The sequence below is a fragment of the Gastrolobium bilobum genome, unplaced genomic scaffold (genome assembly GCF_033153095.1).
Source record: "Gastrolobium bilobum isolate Gb01-03AN ecotype WA unplaced genomic scaffold, APGP_CSIRO_Gbil_v1 utg7520, whole genome shotgun sequence".
Classification (NCBI taxonomy): Eukaryota; Viridiplantae; Streptophyta; class Magnoliopsida; order Fabales; family Fabaceae; genus Gastrolobium; species Gastrolobium bilobum.
In genome coordinates this window covers 168,020-192,284 of record NW_026896153.1, presented here as the reverse complement: position 1 = coordinate 192,284, position 24,265 = coordinate 168,020, and the positions used below count along the sequence as shown (strand labels likewise).

The following is a 24,265-nucleotide window of genomic DNA, read 5'->3' as shown; positions in this document are numbered from 1 at the left end:
GGTTAGAGAATTAGTGATGGAGATTCAGGAAAACCAAGAGGAAACAAGGTCGGAGACAGAGTCTTACAAGGACGAGGATGACTTCGTTGAGATAACGTTGGACCTCCGTGATGATACCGTACCTGTCCAAAACATTCGCGGCGGTGACTCCAAGACGGCGCTGCTGGCCAGCCGTCTTGAACTGAAGTTCATGATAAAAAACATTGGAACTGAAGGTTGGTCTCAGGTGGAGAAGCTCTTTGATGAATTGGCCGTTGATGGAAAATTGCCCAGATCGTGCTTTAGCCGGTGCATAGGTATGTATTATGCCCCCACTATGTGCCCAAACTTTCCTTAGTGGGCTTGGCAAGCATTGCATAACAAAAATGTAGCTAGCTAGGAACTAAGTAGTTTTTATATACTTTTTTTTTTTTCAGGTTATATTTATAAACTTTTTTGTTTATAAAATCTTACAAACTACACTATATTCTCCCGGGAGAATACAAACTTTTACAAACTACACTATGTTCTCCCGGGAGAATACAGTGTAAATTGTAAAAAAATTCAAAAAAGTTTGTAAACGAATCATGTTCCTTTTTTTTAATGGGAAAAAGAATTCTTATGTTGTAGGAGAGCTCTCTTCTCATGTTAGTGAGAGTTCGTTTTGCGTGCAATAATTTTTTTTGTTTTCTTTATTTTTTATGTGTGGACCCCACCATAAATTTGAGTGTGTAGAAAATTTCCTCCTCTCCAATAGCATAAGAAAAACATTGCCCTTTTTTTATATGACTTAAAACTAAAAGATATAACAGAAATAGCTTAGACTAATGGGCTAATTATACATGGAAATGGATTCTTTCATATAAAAAAAATAATAATATGGTCACATGAAAAGATCACAATCATATAAAGGTGAATAAACAATTATGCTTTTGTAATTACTTATTTCAATATTTTTTTCTCTTTTTCTTTCTTATCATTGATATATTTGTATATGGATATGATCATAACATGACCATGTCATATTTCTTTTCACATGAAAAAATCCATGTCCAATTATACTGTGATGATTTAAGAATATCTTTCCTAAAACTAATGTTGTTGATTTTGGACGGAAATGAAAACTAGGAATGCACGAGTCCAGGGAGTTTGCTGGTGAGTTATTCGATGCATTATCTCGTCGTTGGGGTATAACATCAGCTTCCATAACCAAGGATGAGTTGTGCGAATTTTGGGAACAAATTACGGATCGTAGCTTTCATTCAAGGCTTCAGACCTTCTTTGATATGTAAGACTTCATTTCACACTACAAGAAATTTTTTTATTTGTGACGAAAAATTTCATCATAAATTTTGTCACAAATGACAATTTTTGACACAAATAATCAAATTTCGTCATAAATAAACTTGCGACGCAGGAATTCGTGACGAAATTTACTTGCGACGTAGAAATTTGTAACGAAATTTCATAAAATTTCATCACTAATAAGATTTTTTCTTGTAGTGTCACTTTTCGTTTTTCTTTCGGTTAAGGATCCTTTTTTAAAAGAGACAAAAGAAAAAGAATCTTATAATTAGGATATGCCATGAGAAAACGAATGTAATTAAGAAGCTTAGAATAGAGTAAAATAGGGTGCTCAATATTCTAAAAACACTAAACTATAGGAAGATATAGTCGGCGATTGGCGATTGGGTGACTTATGAGTTATTTTTCGCTTTCAGACAGAAAAAGCGGCATATGGTGCAATTTGCATGTGAAACATGCGTCATAATACTCTTATTTTTTTTTGGTAAATAATACTCTTGTTTTTTTTTTCTTTTGGTAAACCATGCTCTTGTTGACCTTATACTATTACCACTTACAAACGAAAGGTACAGGAAGCAATAAGAGGATGAACTTTTTGATACCAACGTGGCACTGGAACAACTTTTTGATATCACCATCAATTGAATTTTCAGTGCGACGGTCATATTTTTATTATATATTTTTTAGAATATATAATAAAAATATTAAAGTTAATTTTTTTCTTTTTTATGTTAGTCGATAATTTATGAGAAAAAAATAATTATATATTTTTAGAAGTATATAGTACAAATATGACTGTCGCACTAAACACTCAGTGAGATGGTAATATATTAAATTTTTTCAAAAAAAAAAATTATTTTTTTGTGGGGTGCAAGAAATTAGATTTTTTTTTTTAAATGCAGTTGTGGAGTTGAAATCAAGAATCTTTACAAAGAAAAAAAAAAGCTGAGTTTGATTCTTGCTAATGGTCCTTGATTGTGGTCACATGTTAATATTATTACAAGTCTTTTTTAAAGTTTATGACATGTCTTAAAACTTTTGTCTATGCATAAGTCTTTAGAATCAGGCAATCTTTCATCATTTTAAACTCTTGTATATAAAACTAAATCAAAATAATAAATACATATACAAATTTTCAATATGTATTAAATTTATGAGTAAATATCATTTTTGGTCCCTAACAAAAAACATGATTCCCACTTTAGTCCCTTACAAAAAAAAATTAGTCTCGATGTCCTTAAGAAATTCAAAGTGGATCAATTTAGTTGAAATCGTGATCCCTCACAAATTCAAAAAAGACTTATATTAGTCCTTCAAAAGGACTAAAATGGGTATACTTTGAATTTCATAGGAACCAATCGACTAATTTTTTTTGTATGAGACTAAAGTGGGAACCGTGTTTTTTGTTAGGGACCCAAAATGACATTTACTCTAAATTTATTTAAATTAGGTTCCTTTTAAGTATTTTTTCTAATTAATCATAAACAAATCATCTAAAATAAAACCTTTTTTTTAAAGACTGAGGTATTTCCAGTCTTTTTAGTGTGGAATTCTAATTTTAACCTCTGTGGTTAACTTAGCCCAGTCACAAGATGTTTTTAGTGAGTTTGGGAACCAGCATTATAACTAAATTATGCTTATAGATGGAGGTCAATTTGCTAAATGAGCTACACCTGGTGGCCAAAATAATAAATTGACCTATACAAATTATTATCCAATTAAAAATAGTGATTTTAAGGAGTTTTACATTTTGTTTGTTTATTCTTTGAGGATATGAGTTATTTTATTAACTGTTCAACCATCAACAAATTTTGTGATGGGATTAGAAGTGGAATAGTCGACTTTGGAGCTAGAATATGAACATAAACCTTAAGTCAACTTTTAGAAATCCTAGCAGTCACGTCCACCGCGTCGTCATCCGAACTCATCTCAGCACGAAACTCTAGGAAAAGGATCATCGTGAAGATACAAATACAATGTCGCTGGAACCACCTGAAATCGGCCAGCCACGCACCTCCACTCTGAATATGTACCGGCGAGTGAAGCTCACGCACAACCACTTCAGGGGGTGCTTCAGGTGTCATTTCCGACCATTTCGACCACTGTTCTTCTTGTGCTTATGTCCCCTTTTAAGCCATGTTGTTAGTTTCTCAGATCGGCCATCGGAAAGTCACGAACACATCCAAACAGTGACAAACATCCTTGTATTCGGCTTCTCTTGGATCTTCTTTTTATTACAATTTTGTAGTACAACATAAAAATATGTACAAAAATTGAAATAAAAATCAAGGAGGAAACCTAATCATATGGGATTAGCCTCCTTGTTACAACCCAAGAAAATACATACAAATATCTACCATGGATTAAAGTCAAAAACCAAATAAAATAATGGTTTTTATGAAAAGAATTACACATGCCAATATTTAATAATAAATATAGAACCCTAGGTGCCATATTTCACGAAGCAAAACTAATTACATGAAAAATTATAAATCAAAACTAGATCCACATCCAAACATGCAATCTGACTTTGATACCAATTATAGGAATTATTGGATCTATGGAAGTTTTTAGACCATTGCAGTTTGGGATGTAATGGATTATCATTGTTTACAATTACCTCTTGTACAGATCTGGGATGATGTTCCACGAATCGGTGTCCTCTGTGTCACAGCACGAACTCACGAACCTATCTATTTTGTGTCGCATCACGAACATATATCTCTAGATTTTGGTAAACCTTCCAAGCTATCTCTCGGGGCGGAAGGGGAAGTGTATAAGCACTTTTCATATCTGAGCTTACCTCTTCTGTTCAATGACCTAGGAGACTTGATGGGACGAAAATTTATTCCCATCTAAGCCCATTTTTATGGCAAAATACCATTTGTTCCCTCACCTGATGAGTAACTTTAGCACTAAAAACACATGTTTTATATCTTTACTACAAAATCACAGTGGGGAACGGAAGGTGACGTAATCTTTTGGAAAATATATATAAAGGGGAACAGATTTGGAACATTAAATAAACCTGTTTCACTTACTCAATCTTTCTGACCACTTTTCAGGAAACGTTGAAAAGAAGTTTCCAATTAAGCACAAGTGGGCAGCAATCAACCAAGGAGAAATATGCGCAGCAGGGAATAAACGGTTCCTATTGGCTGAAAAGGAAAGCAAGGCATGGGGAAGATAAGAAGGAAAGACAAATCTCAACAATAACTGTCCCATCCAGCCACTTGCGCCCCTCAAAGCACTGTTCACTCCGCCCCTTTCATGCAGTCCAGAAAACAACTCCAAGAGATTTACAAGCTTGCCATTCACTCTTCTGCCTATAAATAGGACGTTCCAGCACGAAGACAAGAATCGAATTCCTTAAGAAGAGATCACTTAGTTTATTTTATAGTTTCCTTTATATTTGTATAGTTTTAACTTTAGTTAAGTGACAACACTTCTTCTTCATTCTGTATCATCCACTTTAGACTCCTCACGAGCAGCAACCATATTCTCCACTTTTCATTTTGTTGTAATCAAGTTGTTTTCATTTCAATACAAGTGTTATTTCTCTCATTTCCATTCGTTATCTCTGAACTGAATCTCGGGTCTATGGGACTTTAGTTTGGAATAATTATGTTTAAACTACTAGCCATGGGCTAAACTATCTGTGGAGCAGAAAAACTGCAAAATTCTTAAAGAATTATTTTCAAAACTCTTGTATTGCAGTTTTTGTGTTTCTCTGGTTAAGTAAGCTATATTCATTGTGTATCAATGGAAATTGAAAACATACTGAGAAAGGAACTTCCATAAGGAAGGGATTTCAGACAGCTTAACCAGAAGGGGAAGGCAGTCTTGTGGAAACAATACTGCTGGTTGCCTTAAGAATAAGGGACCACCTCGTTCACTCAAAGGTCCTGAACCTAGTACCAGTTGGAGTCAAAGGAGCCATAGGAATATGGAAACTTGTGAGCCATCTAGTCCATGAGCTGAGGAATCAGATTTGGTAGTAAAGAGACTGGAACAGATACAAAAGTGTTGAGTCTTGAGGAGAGAAACTAACTATTTAAGAATGAAGCAATGGATCCGTTCCTTCTCTTAAAACTGTTTTCAAACCATCCACCCTGTTGTCTCTTAATTTCTGTTATTACTATTTGTAGTATTTTTTTTATTTAATCTTGTATCTATAAACCTATCATGAATATTGTTGTTCCTTCCCTCGAAAAGAAGGATAACATACATAACGAAGCGATGAACTATTTGCTGTCAGATTGAACTTACTGTCCTTGAGGAATGTTGTCAAGACAGTAGGGAACGTTTGACCGAATATGTCAATTACTAACTTTTCTTTTCATTTCCATTCTTTGTAAAATAGTATAAGGCTTTAATTAGAGTTCCATCCTCATGGGAACGATAATCTGGGCATTAATACTCTCATTTATTACTTGATGCGTGCACTTGCGCACTTGGGTTGAAATTAAGAGAGAAGATGTGTTTTGTCTTAATGAACTGAGGAACGTTTTACAGCATAAAATATTTTTCACCCAACAAGCTTTGACCTTACAAGACTGATGACTTAAGTGATAGTATTTATAAGGTTCTAAGAAACCTTAACCCTAAGCTCATTGGACTCTAGGTTTCTTGGGCTCTTCTCATACTTTTAGCCCATTTGGGCATTAGTAAAAGAACACAAATCCAACAGCTAAATAATGAATTGATCTATACAAATTATTTTCCTATTAAAAATAGTGATTTTAAGTAGTTTTATATTTTGTTTGTTTATTCTTTGATGATATAAGTTATTTTATTAACTGTTCAACCCTTAACAAATTTTGTGATGGGATTAGAAATGTAATAGTCGACGTTGGAGCTAGAATATGAACATAAACCAGCAAATTAAACAACCAAATTGAATACAACGAGGAAGGGATATCGACCAATGTGTCACCTTCTTAAAGAAGTTGGAATGCCATGGAGGCCAAAAAATTTGTCAAACTGCCATGTCTTCAAACTTGCTACAACTGCTAGCGAATTTCATTTGACCACACGTGACATGTTTTTTGAGGGGTTCAAACTGGTTTCTACAATGAGTATAGTAATCAAAATGTCAATCTTTTTTCTACAAGAATGTGACACGTTTCATATCCTTACAAAATCGCTTGGGGGTGGAACGAGCCAAAGTTTCTTTCATACACGGGCACAATTCCCCACATTCATTTTCTCTTTCTATCTCATTCACTCAATCAATCAAAATCAATTTTTTTTTCCATTTTCAGCAGAAATGCAAGTCATTTTTTACTTTGTTAACTGATGATGTGAAATGATTATTTTTTTCAAATTGTAAAAACACAATTATTATAAATATTAGTATAGAAGAAGAATAACTGACTTATGTTTACTTATTTTTTTATCTTCTTTTAGAAAAAACCATAAAAAGAAAACTACCAAATAGTTTAAAATCATAAATTATTTTATATTTTATCTAGTACCCTTGATGTTATTTTATTAATTTTGACATAATTACAATGACTTTTATATCCTTAACTACTTATATTTACAAAATATTAATTTTTTAAATTATTTTTTGTGTCAGTATTTGACATATATCTTATTTTGATATTTTTATCGGATGTCCCCGAAGAGACTTAATCACCTGACTTCTCTGAATTTATGGGTTATAATTGGAAATCATGCTATGATTTCTGTTTCATCTTGCGATGTTTGTTAATCATTTGGGCAGATGGAATAAAAAGATTTATAGGGATATCTTTAATCAGAAAAGGAACTAGATTTAGAGCTCGGGCAAATCCAATAAGAGTGGGTTCTGCATGACTCAAGGGAATTGGAAGCTAAAGAAAAATGTGCAATCAACAGCTGATTGATATCTTAGAAAGGGAGGAAATGCTCTTGTTTCAAAAATCTCATCACAAGTGGTTAACAAATGGGGATTGCAACACCAAGTTCTTTAACTTAATGACAATCACTCGTCGCAGTGTCAATAAGATTATTAGGCTTCAGGATCACAGAGATATATATATGGTATATTCAAGATGAGCAACAACTAAAATTTATGGCGTGTAATTTTTTAATAAGTTGTTTACGGAGGATATCTCCACTCACAGATGGCTTACATCCTAGTGGCCGGTTACCTTGGGAGAGCTTCTTGACAGTCTATACAGGATGTCATCTTGCATGGAGGTTTGTCAATGTCAATTTCATATAGGAAGCTATAACGCCCCATGCCTAGACGGGTTTCTGGTGATTTTCTTTCAAAGAAAGTGAAACCTTCTACAGGACCAAATTCTGAACTAATAGTGGATGTACGGAAAAACCCAGCACATATCTCACATTTGAATTCCACCCTCCTGGTGTTGATTCCTAAAGTCCAGGTACCCGTTTCAGCGCTCCAGTTCTGACCAATATCTGTATGTTTTGTCATGTACTAGGTGATCTCTAAAATCATTGTCAAACGGCTAGAACCCATTATGAAAAATGTAATTTCCCCACACCAGGCTAGTTTTGTTCCTAATAGACAGTTTCATGGCAACATAGTTATCACACAATAATGTAGGTTGTATCTTCTTCGACTATAAATATTATTTGGAATGGAGGAAAGATGGATCTATTTAAACCTTCCTGTGGTGTAAAGCAATGAGATCCTCTAACCCCGTATTTGTTCACTTTGGCCATGGATAAGCTATCCCATATCATATGCGTGACTGTTTTAGGAGGTCTTTGGAAGCCTATCAAGGCTGGGAAAAATGGTCCCTCAATATCTCATTTATGTTTATTGATGATCTATTGTTATTTGCTGAGGCGGGGGAAGATTAGATCGATATTGTTCTAAAATGCCTCTCGTTTTTTTAGGAGACTTTGGGCATGAGGTTGAGCATTGTGAAGATGAGTATTTATTTTTCACCTAATACCCCTAAGGAGTTGGCATATCCGTTGAGAATTAAAAGTGGTTTCAAATGGTTTCAGAATATAAGGCAATATTTAGGCGTTTAGATGGTGTATGTTAGGGCCACAAAACAACATTACCAACAATTGTGGAAAAGGTCCATGTTAAACTTGGCGATTAGCAGCAAAGATGTCTATCTCATGCAGGGAGAGTAACTATAGTGAAGTCGATTATGTCTTACATCCCTTATTTTTTTATGTAGTACACAAAGATTGCAACAAGGAGTATGCAATGAGTTAAACCAAATCCAACAAAACTTTATCTAGGGGATACTCATCAAAATAGGTCATACCACGTGGTGGGCTGAGATATCCTGACTAGTCCAAAATAGATGGGTGGTCTTGGCCTGAGGAAAATAACTTTGATGAACGATGATTTTCTAATGAAATTTCTCTTTGGTCTCGTGTATTGCGTGGCAAATAAAAGGTGCAGGTTGAACAAGTGTCAATCCCAAGGCTGGATGCTCTCTTTTCTGGAAGGCAATCTGTAATATCATGCTCAATATGCAAGATAGCATAGTTTGGGAAATCAAAGATGGGGAGACAATATCCTTTTGGAAGGACAAGTGGGTCAACTCTTCTATCTACCTCTTGGATCATGTTCGAAGAAGTATACCCGAAGACTTGAAGGGCTGCCACCTAAATCAAGTGGTTGGTCAAGATGGTAAGTGAAATTACAACATGCTGCTACATTATGGCCCAAATAGAAGTTTTCAGTTACTTGGTGGTGCGACAGTAGTACAGGTCAGTAATTATAATCTATATCTAGCAAAACAATCCTTTCAGCATAGCAACTTTTCTAAGGAGGTTTGGAACAAGATGTGGAAATGGAAAGGGACTAAACGGATTAAAATGTTTATATAGAGATTACTACTCAAAAGTTTTCTTATAAAAGACTGAATCAACTAATGGTTAGTGGAGAACCTTCTTTGCTCGGTCTGTCAGCAGGAAATAGAGTCTTTGCTGCATAGTTTTCAAGATTGCCTGGTGATCTATGATATATGGTACAGTCTCTTGCCATATGATAGACTAGCTCAGTTATTTGATGCCAATTGAGATGATTGGACTATTGATAATTGAAGTTGCGATGTCATAGGTGTGGGAGGGTGTGTTTGGAGTTCATTATATATTGTCTGTTGCTGGTATATTTGGCGCTGGAGAAATGAAGTGACCCATGATAACTCTCCCAATGGGGATCGCCACCTTACTCCTCCAATCATTGACTGCTTGAAGGAGATACAACTTGCTTTTATAGACGTAAAGCCAAGGCTGCGACTCTATTTCTCTAAGGATGTTAGCTAGCAGCCTCCTTTGACTCCGTATGTTAAATTAAATACAGATGAGGCCTCAAATGGTCAAATAACTAAAGCAACTTGTGGAGGGCTTCTTCGCGACCACAAGGGAGTTTTGGGGGAAGGGGAGTTTGCTTCAAGAATTGGACATTGTGCTGCTTTACAAGTGGAACTGTGGGGTGTATTAAAAGAGCTTGAGTCAGCTTGGGAGGCAGGTTGGAGAAATATTTTGGTTGAAATTGACTGCCAAACAGTCATTGCATTGTTTTCTAAGGAATGGGATGAAGCTCATGAGTCACACCTAGTGACTCGAATACGAGCATTTATTAGTCATAATTGGAATGTTCGGTTTATGCATGTTCTTTGGGAGGGAAACCAAAGCGCAGATTGGTTAGCAAACAATCTGTTAGTGCACCTGGAGTTACCTGATGAGGCTCACTTCTATGACCCCTCCTCCCAAGGACTATGGTGTCATCTCTAGGCTAACAGTAGGGTTGTGATTTTTGCTAGACAGGCGCAGACTCGCTAGGTGCTTCCCTGTCTAATCTTTTCTACGTTTTTTTTCTTTACTTTATGTCTTTACTTCAATGTATAAAAAAATACTTAATAATTAAATAAATAATAACATTTTATTGCTTTGACACTACTTAAAACTAACATTTTAATATTAGATTTTTAATGTTATATTTTAAAGGTAATTTAAAAAAATTTCAGTATCTATATATTGGTATTATCAGTGGCGGAGCCACGTTGGCTCCAGCCAGTACCTTGGCACTGTCTAAATTTTAGAAATTAGCCATGGTTTACAAGTAGCTAAATAATCGTAGCTATCCACGTTTCAAAAATTTGTTATTTGGCCCAACCTAATTTTTTTTTGCCCTGGCTTAATTCGTTGGCTGGCTCCGCCACTAGGTATTATGTTATACCTGTATCGTGTATTTATATATGTTATAGTATATAATTAAATAATAATAATTTTTTACAATATATCCAAATGAAACTCTTATTATATGCCAATTTTATGAAACCAATCAGGATGCATCGTTTTTAAGAGACTATTGTCATATTTAATTTCAGATGTAAATCATAGATTCATTGAAGTATTGAAGAGGTTACCCAAGCCAACAGTGCTAATCAAGTACCTCTATGAAAGGCTCAGAGGATTTTTTTTAATGTGCTCAAGGAGCATATTACTATTTCGTGGTCCTTTTTCAAAAACGGCAAAATTTCATTCCATTTATATTCTCTCTTTTCTTTTAAATTCTTTTTTCAATCCTTTTTCCCCCATATTCGAAAAGAGAGCACATGCTCTCGGACCATAGAAAATGAGCTAGCTCACAGGAATATGTGGGGAAAAAACTTAAAAATGTTGAGATTGATTGAGTGAGATAGAAAGAGTAAATGAATGTTAGAAATCATGCCTATATGTGGAAGAAACTTTGGTTGTTGGCCAAACAGTAATTGCTTCACCCTCTACTGACTTTGTAAGGACATGACACGTGGTAATTATACTTTTGCAGAAAAAGAATTGACATTTTGATCACTATACTAGAAGCAGGTAAAAGCGAGTTTGAATCCCTCAGAAAATGTTTCACGTGGCTAAACCAAATTCGTTAGGTTGTAGTAAGTTTTAAAACGTGGCAATTTGGTAAATTTTGTGACCCGTGACATTTCAGCAAAGTTTTTTTAAAAAGGTGACATTACTCATTGTCCCCACAAAGGAACATTAAGGGGAAAAAGAAGGAAAAAAATCAACGGTTGGCTCCTTTAAGAGAAAGAACATGTCAACGGGTGGTTGAGTTGACAGTTGGAAAGTTTATATGAATTAGCAGCTATTTGATAAACATTATACGTATGTACGCTTAATAATCTTAACTCATGTGCCAGGGTGGACAAGAATGCTGACGGGCGAATTACCAAAGAAGAAGTTACAGAGGTGAGAGTTTATTATGGAAAAAAGAAACCAGATGTACCTAATCAGTAATAGTTTAATTTATCAAAGCACGTTGATTTGTGTGGTTTATACTTGATTTCGTTTAAATAAGGTTTAGAATTTAAATATTTGTGAATATAATTTTTTTTAGGAGAACTAGTTCCATGAAGTAGATATTTCAGGCTCGAACATAAATGCTTATTGTAAAAAATACTTGTGATTTATCAAAAAGAAGAAGAAGAAATGATAGTTTAATTTTATGCATTTGAGATCCAATCTTATATTAACACCTTATGTAATAAGTTTAATTATATTAACAACTAGATAATTAAGATGTTAAATTTATTAAACATATAAATATATTTTCTTTATATTGGCATTATATCAAAATTAAATTCAATCTGCAGTACAACTGGTAACCATTTTTTGCTACAAAAACACGTTCCTAGATCTTTAGAACAGCAGCACCAGAAGGGAACAGATGATGATGTAATCAGCTGATACTGAAAGAAAAGGGGAACAATTTGACTTATTTGTACACCTGCTCTACTAACCTCTTCTCTGACTCCTTTGCAGGAAATGTTAAGAAGAAGCTTCTAAAAGAAGAAAGGATTACAACAATCAAGCAGGAAGAAAAGCGTACAACAGAGAACAAAGAATGCTTATTGGTTTAGAGAAAAAGCAGGCATAGGGGTCTCAGAATAAAAAGGCAATTCTCAACCCTAAGTCATCCCATCAAATAACTTGCTTCACTTGTTAGAGCACTAGTTCACCGCCTCTCCATACAATCAAGGAACAACTGAAGAAGAATCACAAGATCCATCCATTCCTTCAGCCTATAAATAGAAGAATCCCATATGAAGAAAACATCTAATTCCTTAAGAAGAGATTACCTAGTGTAGTTCAAGTTTCTGTATTTTTCTTGTATAGTTTTAGCAATAGCTAAGTGACAACAACTCTTTCCCCATTCCTTTTCACCATTTGAGACTCCTCACAAGCATTATCCATATTTCTCCATTTTATTTCTTTGTAATATAAACTTGTTTCCTATTAATATATGTTTATTATTTCTCTTCTCTCCAATCGTTATCTTCAAACTAAATCTAGAGTCTGTGGGATTTCATATTGAAATAATTATGTTTGTGTTTTCAGCCATGGGCTAAGTTATTTTGGAATGGGAAAGCTATGAAATTCTTAAAGAACTATGCTCAAAACTTTTGTACTGAAGCTTTTGTATTTCTGTGATTTAAGTAATTTTAACTCTTTGGGTGTCAATGGAAATTGAACTCAAACTGAGAAAGGAACTTCCTTTAGAAAGTGATTTAGATAGCTTAATCATAGGAGGAAGGTAGGACTGTGGAAACAATCCTACCGGTTGCCTTAGGAATAAGGGACAACATCATTCTCTGAAGGTTCTGAACTTAGTAACTGTTGGAGTCAAGGGAGCCATAGGAATATGGAAATTTGTGAGCCATTTAGTCCATGAGCTGAGGAATCAGAGTTGGCAGTGAAAAGACCTGAACAAATTCAGAAGTGTTAAGTCTTGAGTTGAGAGCATAGTTATTTAAGAATGGAACAGTGGATCCGTTCTTTCTGTCAAAAGTTGTTCTTGTTAATCATCCATCTTGTTGTCTTTTAAATATTGTTATCTTTAAGTTTTTAGCTTTTAATATCTTGTGACAATATAACCAAACCTCCAATGATTTTATCGTTCCCCCTGAAATCAGGAAGGATTTAATACATAACGATGAGAGGAGTTGGTTAGAGTCAATCTGAACATACCACCTTGAGGGAACGTCCTAAAGGCATTCGGGAACGAAAGACCAAACAGTTCAATACTGTCTTTTCTTATATTTTGAATTCTTTTTAGAATAGTTCAATGTATTAGTTAGAGTTACTATCCTCGTGGGAACGATAACTTGTGCACTAATAATCCCACTTATTACTTGATGCGTGAACTTGCGCAACTGGGTTAATATCTAGAGAACAAATCATTATCTCTTGATGGACTAAGTAAAGTGAACATCCTTAAGAGCATCAGCACCCAACAGTGATGAATCCGATCACTTTACGAAGACCGGGAGAGCTTTGGATCCGAAAGTAAAAGTGCATTTAGCTGACTTCCTCAAGAAGAAAAAGGATATGTTTGCATGGAAGTCGCAAGAAATTCTTGAGATCGACCCTGAATTCTGCTGCCACAAATTTGCAATTGATCCCGAATTTACCCCAATAGCGTAGAAGAAAAGGAAGCTGAGATAGAAAGGCGATAGGCGTTGGACAAGCATGTGAAGGAGCTTCGAGAATCCGGCTTTATAAGGGAGATCCTATATACCACCTAGGTGGCAAAAATGCTTATGGTCAAGAAGCCTTGCGGATTACACACTTAAGAATTTTCACAGATTACACTGACCTCAATAAGGCATGCCCCAAAGACTCATACCCCGTTCCAAATATAGATCAACTGGTTGATAACTCATTTGGGTTCCGACTCATGTCGTTCATGGACGGCCACTCTGAATACAACCAGATCCTTGTGCACCCAGCTAAACAAAAGAAGACCACTTATTATTGCTACAATGTCATGCCTTATGGTGTGAAAAATTCTAGGGAAACCTATAAAAGAATGATGAATTGGGTTTTCGAAGACCAGATAGGTAAAAGTATCGAAGTATACATAGACGATATGATTGTAAAGTCGGCAGAACCAAGTGCACATGTAGAAGATTTAACACAGACTTTCACGAAATTTCGAGCTCACCGCATTCGGTTGAACCCAGGAAATGTGCATTTGGAGTCTTTGCAGAAAAATTCATAGGTTTCTTGCTTACTCACGAAGGGATTGAGGGAAATCTACACATTCGGAGTGCGCATGCAAAATCGTCTTTGATTAAATAAAGAAGTGCCTGGTAGCGCAACCGATTCTATCTAAACCCAACACAAATAGGACATGTTGGTGTCCACAAAGTATCAAAAATTGAAAATGGTCAATGATAAAAATAAAATGGTGACTATCAAGGAAGATCAGAAGGAATTCAGACATAGTTATTATCAGGAAGTTAAGGATAACGAAGGTGACTCATCCTCCCCTTCTCGGATCAGAACTAGAGAGAAACTCCAAGGAAAATTCGAAACCTCTGGCCATAAAGGAAATTCAATTAACATGGTTGAGCTTGACATGAGAGAAGAAAACCTTCTGCCGAGATCAAAGCCGGATGGAGAATTAGAAGAGCCGCACCTGGGTGATAAACCTGATCAATTTGCGAAGATTGGAAGAGCTTTGGATCCAGAAGTAAAAGTGCGTTTAACTGACTTACTCAAGAAGAACAAGGATGTGTTTGCATGGAAGTCGTCAGAAAAATCTAGGATCGACCCTGAATTTGGCTGCCACAAATTGGCAATCCATCTCGGATTTACCGCAATAGCTTAGAAGAAGAATAAACTGGAGGTGGCAGGCGTTGGACTAGCATGTGAAAGAGCTTTTAAAATCCAACTTTATAAGGGAGATCCAATATATCACCTGACTGGCTAATATGGTTATGGTCAAGAAGCCTAGCAGATTATACACTGGAAAGTTTGCACTGATTACACTAACCTTAATGAGGCATGACCCAAAGACTCATATCCCATGCCAAATATAGATCACTTAGTTGATAACTCATCTGGGTTTTGACTCATGTCATTCATGGACGCCTACTCTGAGTACAACTAGATCCCTATTCATCCAGCTGACCAAGAGAACATTGCTTTCATCACCGAAAAGGCAAATTATTGCTACAATGTCTCGCCTTTCGGTTTGAAGAATTTCGGGGCCGCCTATCAAAGAATGATAAACTGGGTTTTCGAAGACCAGATAAGTAAAAATATCAAAGTATATATAGACGATATGATTGTATAGTCGGCAGAATCAAGTGCGTATATAGAAGATTTAACATATACTTTCACGAAACTCCGAGCTCATCGCGTTCGGTTGAACCCTGCAAAATATGCATTCGGAGTCTCGATAGAAAAAATTCCTAGGATTCATGCTTATAGAAAGATTGAGGCTAACCTAGAAAAATGGAAAGCCATGAAGGATCCTAAGAATGAGAAAGAAGTGCAACAATTGATAAGACGACTTGCCGCACTCACTAGATTCTTGCCGAGATTAATAGAGAAAGCACTCCAATGTTTCAAATTATTAAAGAAAAAACTAAATACGAGTGCAACCCGGAGTGCGACCCAAACTCGGAGAGACGCTAATCTTATACTTAGCAGTTGGGGAGGAAGCATCGAGTGTTGTTACGGGAGACAGAGTAGGGACAAGCCCCAATTTATTTTGCTAGTTGATCGCTACAAGGTCCCGAGATAAGATACCAGAAGTTAGAGAAGATTGCATTCTCCCTGCTCACTATAGCAAGGAGACCTTGACCTTACTTCCAGGGTTACCCAATGATAGTCAGGACGAATCAACCAATACGACAAGTTCTCCACAAGCCAGATCTGGCAGGGCAAATGATCAACTGGACTATTGAATTGTCTGAGTTCGATCTCACATATGAAGCCCAACATGTTATCAAGTCTCAAGCTTTGGAGGACTTCGTTATAGAACTCACCCCGCCCTCAAAAGGATACCAAGAATAGGTTGACACATGGAAGATCAATGTGGACGGCTTGTCCAACACTAAAGAGAGTTGAGCCAGAATATCAATTGGGAGTCCAGGGGAAGTATCTGTAGAATATTCCATCCATCTGAACTGTCCAACTTCCAACAATCAGGACAAGTACGAGGAGGTGATAGTCGGGCTCCTACAAGCTAAGGAGCACGGAGCCAAAAAGCTTAAAGTCTTTAGCGGCTCCTAGCTTGTTACTTCACAAGTGGATGGAAATTACAAGCCAAAGGGCCTCTGATGGCAAAGTACCTTAGAAAGATAAGAGAACTCCTGGTCAACTTCAAGGAAGTGATAATTTTTTACATTCCAAGGAATGAGAACAGTAGGGTGGATATTCTCTTTAAACTAGCAAGCATGAAAAATCCTAGAAATCACAAAACGGTGGTCCAGTAAAGCATTCCAAAACCAACCTACATAATGATGACCACAACCATGGAAGATTCGAGGCAGCCAATCATTTATTACTTATAAACAGGAGTGCCGCCAGATGACTCAGTTGAGGCCAAAAAATTAGTTTAGAACTTGATTTGGTACACAGTACTGGAAGGCCAGCTATACAATAAATGGTTTCATTCCCCCATGCTGAAATGGTTGAACCCGATAGAAGCCAAGTATGTCCTAGCCGAGGTCCGCGAGGGGATCAATGGTCACCATATGGGAGCCAAAACGTTAGCCTGAAAAGTACTACGGGCTGGACACTACTGGAAAATGATGGAATCAGATGCAAAGGAGAACGTTAAACGATGTGATAAATCTCAAAGACATGCAAAGCTCATTCTGGCTCCTCCTGAAGAGCTGAGCTCTATCATGGCCCCATGGCCATTCAAGAAATGGGGGACAAATTTGCTGGGCCCATTTATAGCTGCAAAAGGACAATTGCTATGGCTAATTATAGTTGTCGATTATTTCACCAAGTGGATAGAGGCAGAACCCGTGGCGACAATCACGTCAGCATAGATGAATTTTTTTTTCCAGAGGAACATGATATGCAGATTCGGCGTCCCGGCTAAAATTGTGACAGGCAACGAAACCCAATTTGTTGTCAAGAAATTCGAGGAGCTTATGGCCGACTTTCACATCAAACACCATTTTTCCCCAATAGAACATCTGCAATCAAATGGTCAGACAGAGGTAGCCAATAAAGTTATCGTCAACGGACTATAGAAACGACTCTACGTTGCCAAATGAAATTGGGTCTAATAATTATGCTTTGTGTTATGGGGCTACAGGACGATTACCCAGTCAGCTATAGGAGAAACACCATTCAAACTCTTTTATGGATGAAAAGCAATGATCCCGATTGTGGCAGGGAAGCCATCCTGGAGAAGGATGAAGGCCCTAAATGCAAAAGGCGGTTCCATTGATGACAAAGAATAAGGAGAGCTGGGATCAAATAAATGAGCAGACATACTTAAATCAAAAGAGCTACTACTGTACGAGCTAGAAGTTTCATCCAAAATTTCAATAGGATGGTAGGCATTCCCAAGACCCAAACCCGGCTAAGAGAGATCTCTTTCATGATTACAATCGTCTAAAGTTGTCTGAGCCAGAGAACGTAAGCCGTGCTCGGAAAGTTTATCACTTAAAGATGAACAAGGTATACAGGCCCTAGACCCGAACTCGGTCTCCCAAGGAAGCGAACGCAGTCCAAAAGTAGATGAATGTGGATATTCTATTAAAGAAGTTATCACGGCCACAAAAAGATACGTTTGCAGAGAAACATGCCTAGAAGAAGTCGTAGCTGGGGAACTCAGAGATGATGACCTAGTATCCCGCCCAATAGTTATGAGCCACGACCTCGTCCAATAGAACACATCATGGGTCTCCTACTACTACCCTCGCTGTGATAACCACGGAGTAGCGCTGCTTGCTTCTCCTCCTCAGTCTGATCTACACCCCAAAGCTAAAACCTAGCCCCGGGAGAAAGGCTCCGCACAAATTTCACCTCCTTTTCATCACAACCACTTCCTCTCGAATCTCCCTCAGTCATTGCCAACGACAAACACACATGCTTTGGAAAATTTGGGTGAAAAAATATTATGAAGTTTATACCCAAAACACTAAAGTTCAGGACACCAAGAAGGAAACACGCGAAACACTAAGACAACACCTAGTATGCTGAGACAAAACCCAAAATGCTAAGTCCAGAACTCCAAGATGGGCACTATTTTTGCTCAAAAATGTATAAAGTATACGAAAATGAAAACACATAGAATAACTCAAAAGCAAAGGAAAATGCTTAAGAGGATACCTATTTAGAAAATGGCAAGAGTCAGGAAGTGTTCTTGACGAGTAAAAATGGAACAACACAGCCCTCGAAGCCAACTAAGTTTCACAAGAAGAAGAAAACCAGAAGAATGAAACTGTGGATGGAAATGCAAAAGATGAAATAAAGAAGACAAAGGAATGAAGGTCAAAGCAAGCGGGGTAAAACAAAATGATACAGGGCACGAAATGCAAAAGACAGAGACAGAAGTGTCAATCCACGAGAGACAAGACGATTTGAAAAGGCATTTAACAACAACAATAAATGGTCACAGAGCGGGAAAGAGGCATGTGCAGCCCTAGGCATGTCTCAACAATGAGGAAGCCCCACGTGTAAAGGCATTAACATCATTTAGAAGATACAAAGACACTCATCCATACCACACACTCTGGATGTCGGAATTGAGACAAATTCCAACAAAGGAAATGTTGACTGAAGTCGTAGAACTCGACAAGGAAAAACCTTGCCTATTAGGGACTCGACGAAGATGTTTTTGGCAAAGGAGGATGCCCAAAGAAGGGACTTTGCACGACCAAATTAGCACGACCAAATCAAGGATTGAATCCCGACATTGTAGACCAAAGCTGAAGATTAGACAACTCAGATCAAGAATATGGCCGACTCCCTAATACGGTGAATAGCAAGGCTAACAAATCAACTTGCCAAAAATGGCTTGCAGCATCTAGGTCGTACAACCCCGGTAGAGAGCACGAACTCAGCAACATCATCTACACCCCGGCAGCCTAGACACCTAGACTATTGGGCTGTGGGGCATATTCTAGAAGACTCAAGAAAGGGCAACAAAAAGAAGAAACTAACAGAAATAAAGGAAAGAATCCTTGATTAATATTAATCCTAGTATGACAGAAGTAGACCTAGCATTAGGCTCACAAAAAAGCCGCAAGATCTAGAATTTCACTACCCACATATAAATTATATAAAGAAGAGGTAAAATCTAAAGATATGACAGTTAATGTATATGCTATTATTGTGCACCATCCCATTTGGCTATGCTGTTATTCAGTGCATAATAATATTTTACCTCAAAGGTATCTCCTTCATAGATACCTGAAAAAACCCTAGATCCAAGATGTATTGATTAATCTTTAACTGACCATCTCTATCCATCGGATAGAATAAATACATAGAATGCACATGCTCGATCCACGTGACTTAATAACCTAATACATGGGCTTAGTAAAGTATAAATCATAAGTAAAAAAAAAAAAAAGTATAAATCGAAAGTTTCTTTTGTCAAGCTGTTTTTTTTTTCTAAGTACACCAAAAGTGATTGAACCTAAAGTTATCATTTTTACAGAATTGTACACCCAACAACTAAATTTAAATACTTAAGCCAAGCCCAAGTGATTTTTGTAACTGTATAACGTAAATGTCTGACATCATGCAGCTGCGCAACTTGGAAATGCTTCGTCTACAAGGCCCGGCAAAACCAACCCGCTTTACCACGGAGTACTGGCATGCCAGAGAGGACAACCCCATCGAGTCGGGCTTCTGGGCACTGGCCTACTTCATCGAGGAAAATTGGAAACGGATTTGGGTTATAGCACTCTGGCTTTTCATTTGCGCTGCACTTTTCACTTGGAAGTTCATCCAGTACAAGAACCGTGCCGTGTTCCACATCATGGGCTATTGTGTTACAACAGCCAAGGGGGCCGCTGAGACCCTCAAGTTCAACATGGCTTTAATCTTATTACCTGTTTGCAGAAACACAATCACTTGGCTCAGGAGCAAAACCAAGTTAGGAGTTGCGGTCCCCTTCCATGACAATCTCAACTTTCACAAGGTGATAGCTTTCGGCATTGCAATTGGTGTTGGGATGCATGCTATTTCGCATTTAACCTGCGACTTTCCGAGGTTGTTACACGCAACAGACGAGGAATATGTGCCCATGAAGCCTTTTTTTGGGGTTGAGAGGCCCAACAATTATTGGTGGTTCGTGAAAGGGACCGAGGATTGGACCGGGATAACCATGGTGGTTCTTATGGCTATAGCCTACACTTTGGCTTTACCTTGGTTCCGACGAGACAAACTAAACCTCCCCAAATTTCTCAAGAAGCTCACTGGTTTCAACGCGTTTTGGTACTCCCATCACCTTTTCGTCATCGTCTATGCGCTTTTCATCGTTCACGGACATTACCTATACCTCTCCAAGGAATGGTACAAGAAAACGGTATATATGCATGCATGCACTACTATATATATATATATATATATATATATATATATATATATATAAATAAAAGATCAGGATCATTTATTCAAAAAAAAAAAAAAATTAGGATCATTTTACACTAGTGTAAGTTACTCTCTTAATCTTGTCGGTTGATCCCATTTATATCTAAGGACTATAATTTTTTTTAGTAATGTGAGCCATTGGATACAAGTGGATCAATGGTCAAGATTGAGTGTAAGACTTCTAACTACACCGGTGTAAGAATATCCTGCCTTATATATATATATATATATATATATACACATATATATATATATATAGGGGGAGAGATCATTTGACTCCAGAGGAAGATTTATAAGTCTTACTCCTCATCTCAGCCGTTGATAGACGGAAATCAACGATTGTCATTTATAGTGTAATTAATAATTAATTAATTAATATAACTTCCTAAATTATAACCGTTGGATGGACGAAAATCAAATGATCTCTCCCCATATAGGGGAGGGTTCTTTACTTCTTTTGACTCCAGAGTAAGATTTATAAGTCTTATTCCTCATCCTAATCGTTGATTTCCGTCTATCCAACGGTTATAATTTAGGAAGTTATATTAATTAATTAATTATTAATTACACTATAAATGACAATCGTTGATTTCCGTCTATCAACGGCTGAGATGAGGAGTAAGACTTAAAAATCTTACTCTGTAGTCAAAAGAACCCTCCCCTATATATATATATATATATATATATATATATATATATCCCGTTTCCCTTTTTCTTTTGCTTCAAATTTTCTTCTCGTTTTCTTAATTTGGTTTCACAATATTCATTGGCACAGACTTGGATGTATCTTTGCATTCCTATGATACTATACGCATGCGAACGACTACTTCGTGCTTTTAGGTCCGGCAACAAAAGTGTCAAGATTTTGAAGGTGCATTATAATTCTCAATAATTTACCTTCTCTATATTAATTAATATCGATTTTTCATTTCGACTATTGATGGCATTACGAATTTGCTAAATTTTTAACGCTCTTTTCCGGAAAAAAAAAATCCAGGTTATAGTGTACCCAGGAAATGTATTGGCTTTGCATATGTCTAAACCTCAGGGATTTAAGTACTCTAGTGGACAGTATATTTTCGTTAACTGCTCAGATGTCTCTCCATTTCAATGGTGAGTGAATTTAAGCTCAAAATTCATGTTCTTATTATTGTTATTACTGTTAAAATGCATGAGGAGGGTTTCAGCAAAATTAATAATTTTGTGTTATGGAATCCATAGGCATCCCTTCTATATTACATCAGCTCCGGGAGATGACTACTTAAGCGTTCACATTCGGACTTTGGGTGACTGGACAGCACAGCTGAAGGCTGTTTTCTCCGAGGTAAGACAACCGCTTTTCTTTATGGAAAATACAGTTACACGACAAATGAATAGTTGTTATATTAGGAAAAAGACAAATTATATAATATTAAAAAAAATGAGAGAACACATAATTCAATGAATTAGTCTTGTTTTTCTTCTTAATATAACAATTATTTATTTGTGATGTAACATAACAAATGCATTTCTCTTTCTTTATTAGGAGAATATATATGGTAATGTTATAAGCTCTAGTACTCTACATTTCCTCAAATATCTTCATGACACGTGCAAATGCTTACTTACTACTCCGTCTACATGATTGATCCAGGCTTGTCAGCCAGCAAGTGGTGACCAAAGTGGTCTTCTACGTGCTGATATGTTACAAGGAAACAATATACCAAGGTAAGCTATCTTTGATATCGTTTTAAGGATGTAACCAACAAAAAGGGTTTAAGTGATTAAGAACTAGAGCCCGTGATTTTATTAATAAAATTATAATGCCAAAATTGAAATTAATTGCAGGATGCCAAAGCTCTTGATTGATGGTCCTTATGGAGCTCCAGCACAAGATTACAAAAATTACGAAGTAATCCTTCTCCTGGGCGTAGGAATTGGTGCCACCCCTTTGATCAGTATACTCAAAGACATACTAAACAACATTAAACAACAGAAACACATAGAAGAAGGAGTGGTAGAGGGTGGAGTTAAGAACAACAAGAAAAAGCCTTTTGCCACCAACAAAGCCTATTTCCACTGTGTTATTCGTGAACAAGGTTCCTTTGAATGGTTTAAGGGCGTGATTGATGAGGTTGCTGAGAATGACAAGAATGGAATAATCGAGCTTCATAACTATTGCCTTAGTGTGTATGAGGAAGGAGATGCTCGATCGGCTTTGATCACAATACTTCAGTCCCTTCACCATGCCAAAAATGGTGTGGATATAGTTTCAGGGACAAGGGTCAAGACACATTTTGCTAGACCAAATTGGCGTAGTGTCTTTAAACATGCAGCCCTCCAACATCCGGGAAAAAGAGTTGGTAAGTATTTTGATTTTGCTCTTTAATTTAAGGGAAAAATATCTATCATTTAAAATGATGGTCCTTTTAGATGAATGTAATGCATTTTTTTAAATTTGAAATTATAAATTTTTTCCTTCCACTCTCTCTCCTCATAGTTTATTCCTTTATCTCTCTTAAAAGGATATAAGTGTGTGTCCTTTAAAAGGACACACACTTTTCCCTTAATTTAATTGTCCAAATTCATATACCATCATATCTTGCTTAGCTCATGTTCAATGCATTTAATTATTTTCAGGTGTTTTTTACAATGGGGCGCCCGGATGGATTGGTTGGTGAACTTAAAAGTCTTTCTTTGGAGTTTTCCAGGAAAACCATCACTAAGTTCGATTTTCATAAAGATAACTTTTAGATTTTTCTCTCATAGTTGCTGCTTTTTTGTTCTGTAGGTAGATGAGCAGCTAGCTGCATTTGATTTATCTAATTGTATACGTGAAAAAAGAAGAAGAATAATTGTATTCACTTTGTTGTAAAGTGAAGTCATGATGTTGTTAGCTTTCATACCATCAAAGATATAATCAAATGATTATTGCCAGTAGGGAGTCCGAAAAAAAAATTATGTGTGCACACTTAAGGTGGGGGGTTAGGGAGCGGCGCCCCGAAGATTTTTTTTTTTTAAATTTTTTAAATATATTAATTGTAGGGTTAATTAATCAAAAACCAACCTCTATTGATGTCTATTTGATCCAAAGTTGAGCACTTTTGCTTCACAAAAAAATGTGAAAAATCTCATGCGATTCTCCTCCACTTGATGAAGATTGAATTTCAGGAATTATTAATGTCCATTAAGGTTTGGAGCTAATAAAGTTTATGTTTAAAAAAAAAAGAGACAAAACAATGGGGTAGAGTTTAAGCTTTAAGCTTTTAATTATATGGGTTGGTTGGGTAGGGCTTGGCCTATTTTTACTTTTTTCTTTTCAATCTTTTTTTTTTTTTTTACTTGACCTAAATCACTCACTCCTTTTAAAAAAAATTCTCAAATTTTTGTGTATACATGTATATGTGCAGACACACAGGCAACAACACCGGTCCCCCTCTGGTTATTGCAACATGCAACAAACTGTTTAATTTATTGAAGTTAATTAATAACATGTTTTACCGAAAAGAAAAATGAATTTACAGCACATAGCTATACATTGTAATTTAATTATTTGGGCTATTACAAGTATCATCCGGAATACTTGGAAGGATTCATGTTATTAGGGATATCATTTTAAATAAATATGCATATTTTGATATGCAATTCTCATTTTAAA

At 36.4% G+C, this 24,265-nt stretch overlaps 1 pseudogene; it reads left to right on the top strand.

Moving 5' to 3' along the window:
* The first annotated feature begins 16 nt into the window (after positions 1–16).
* LOC133298042 (respiratory burst oxidase homolog protein B-like) lies at positions 17–23,361 on the top strand (annotated as a pseudogene).
* Positions 23,362–24,265: the final 904 nt, after the last annotated feature.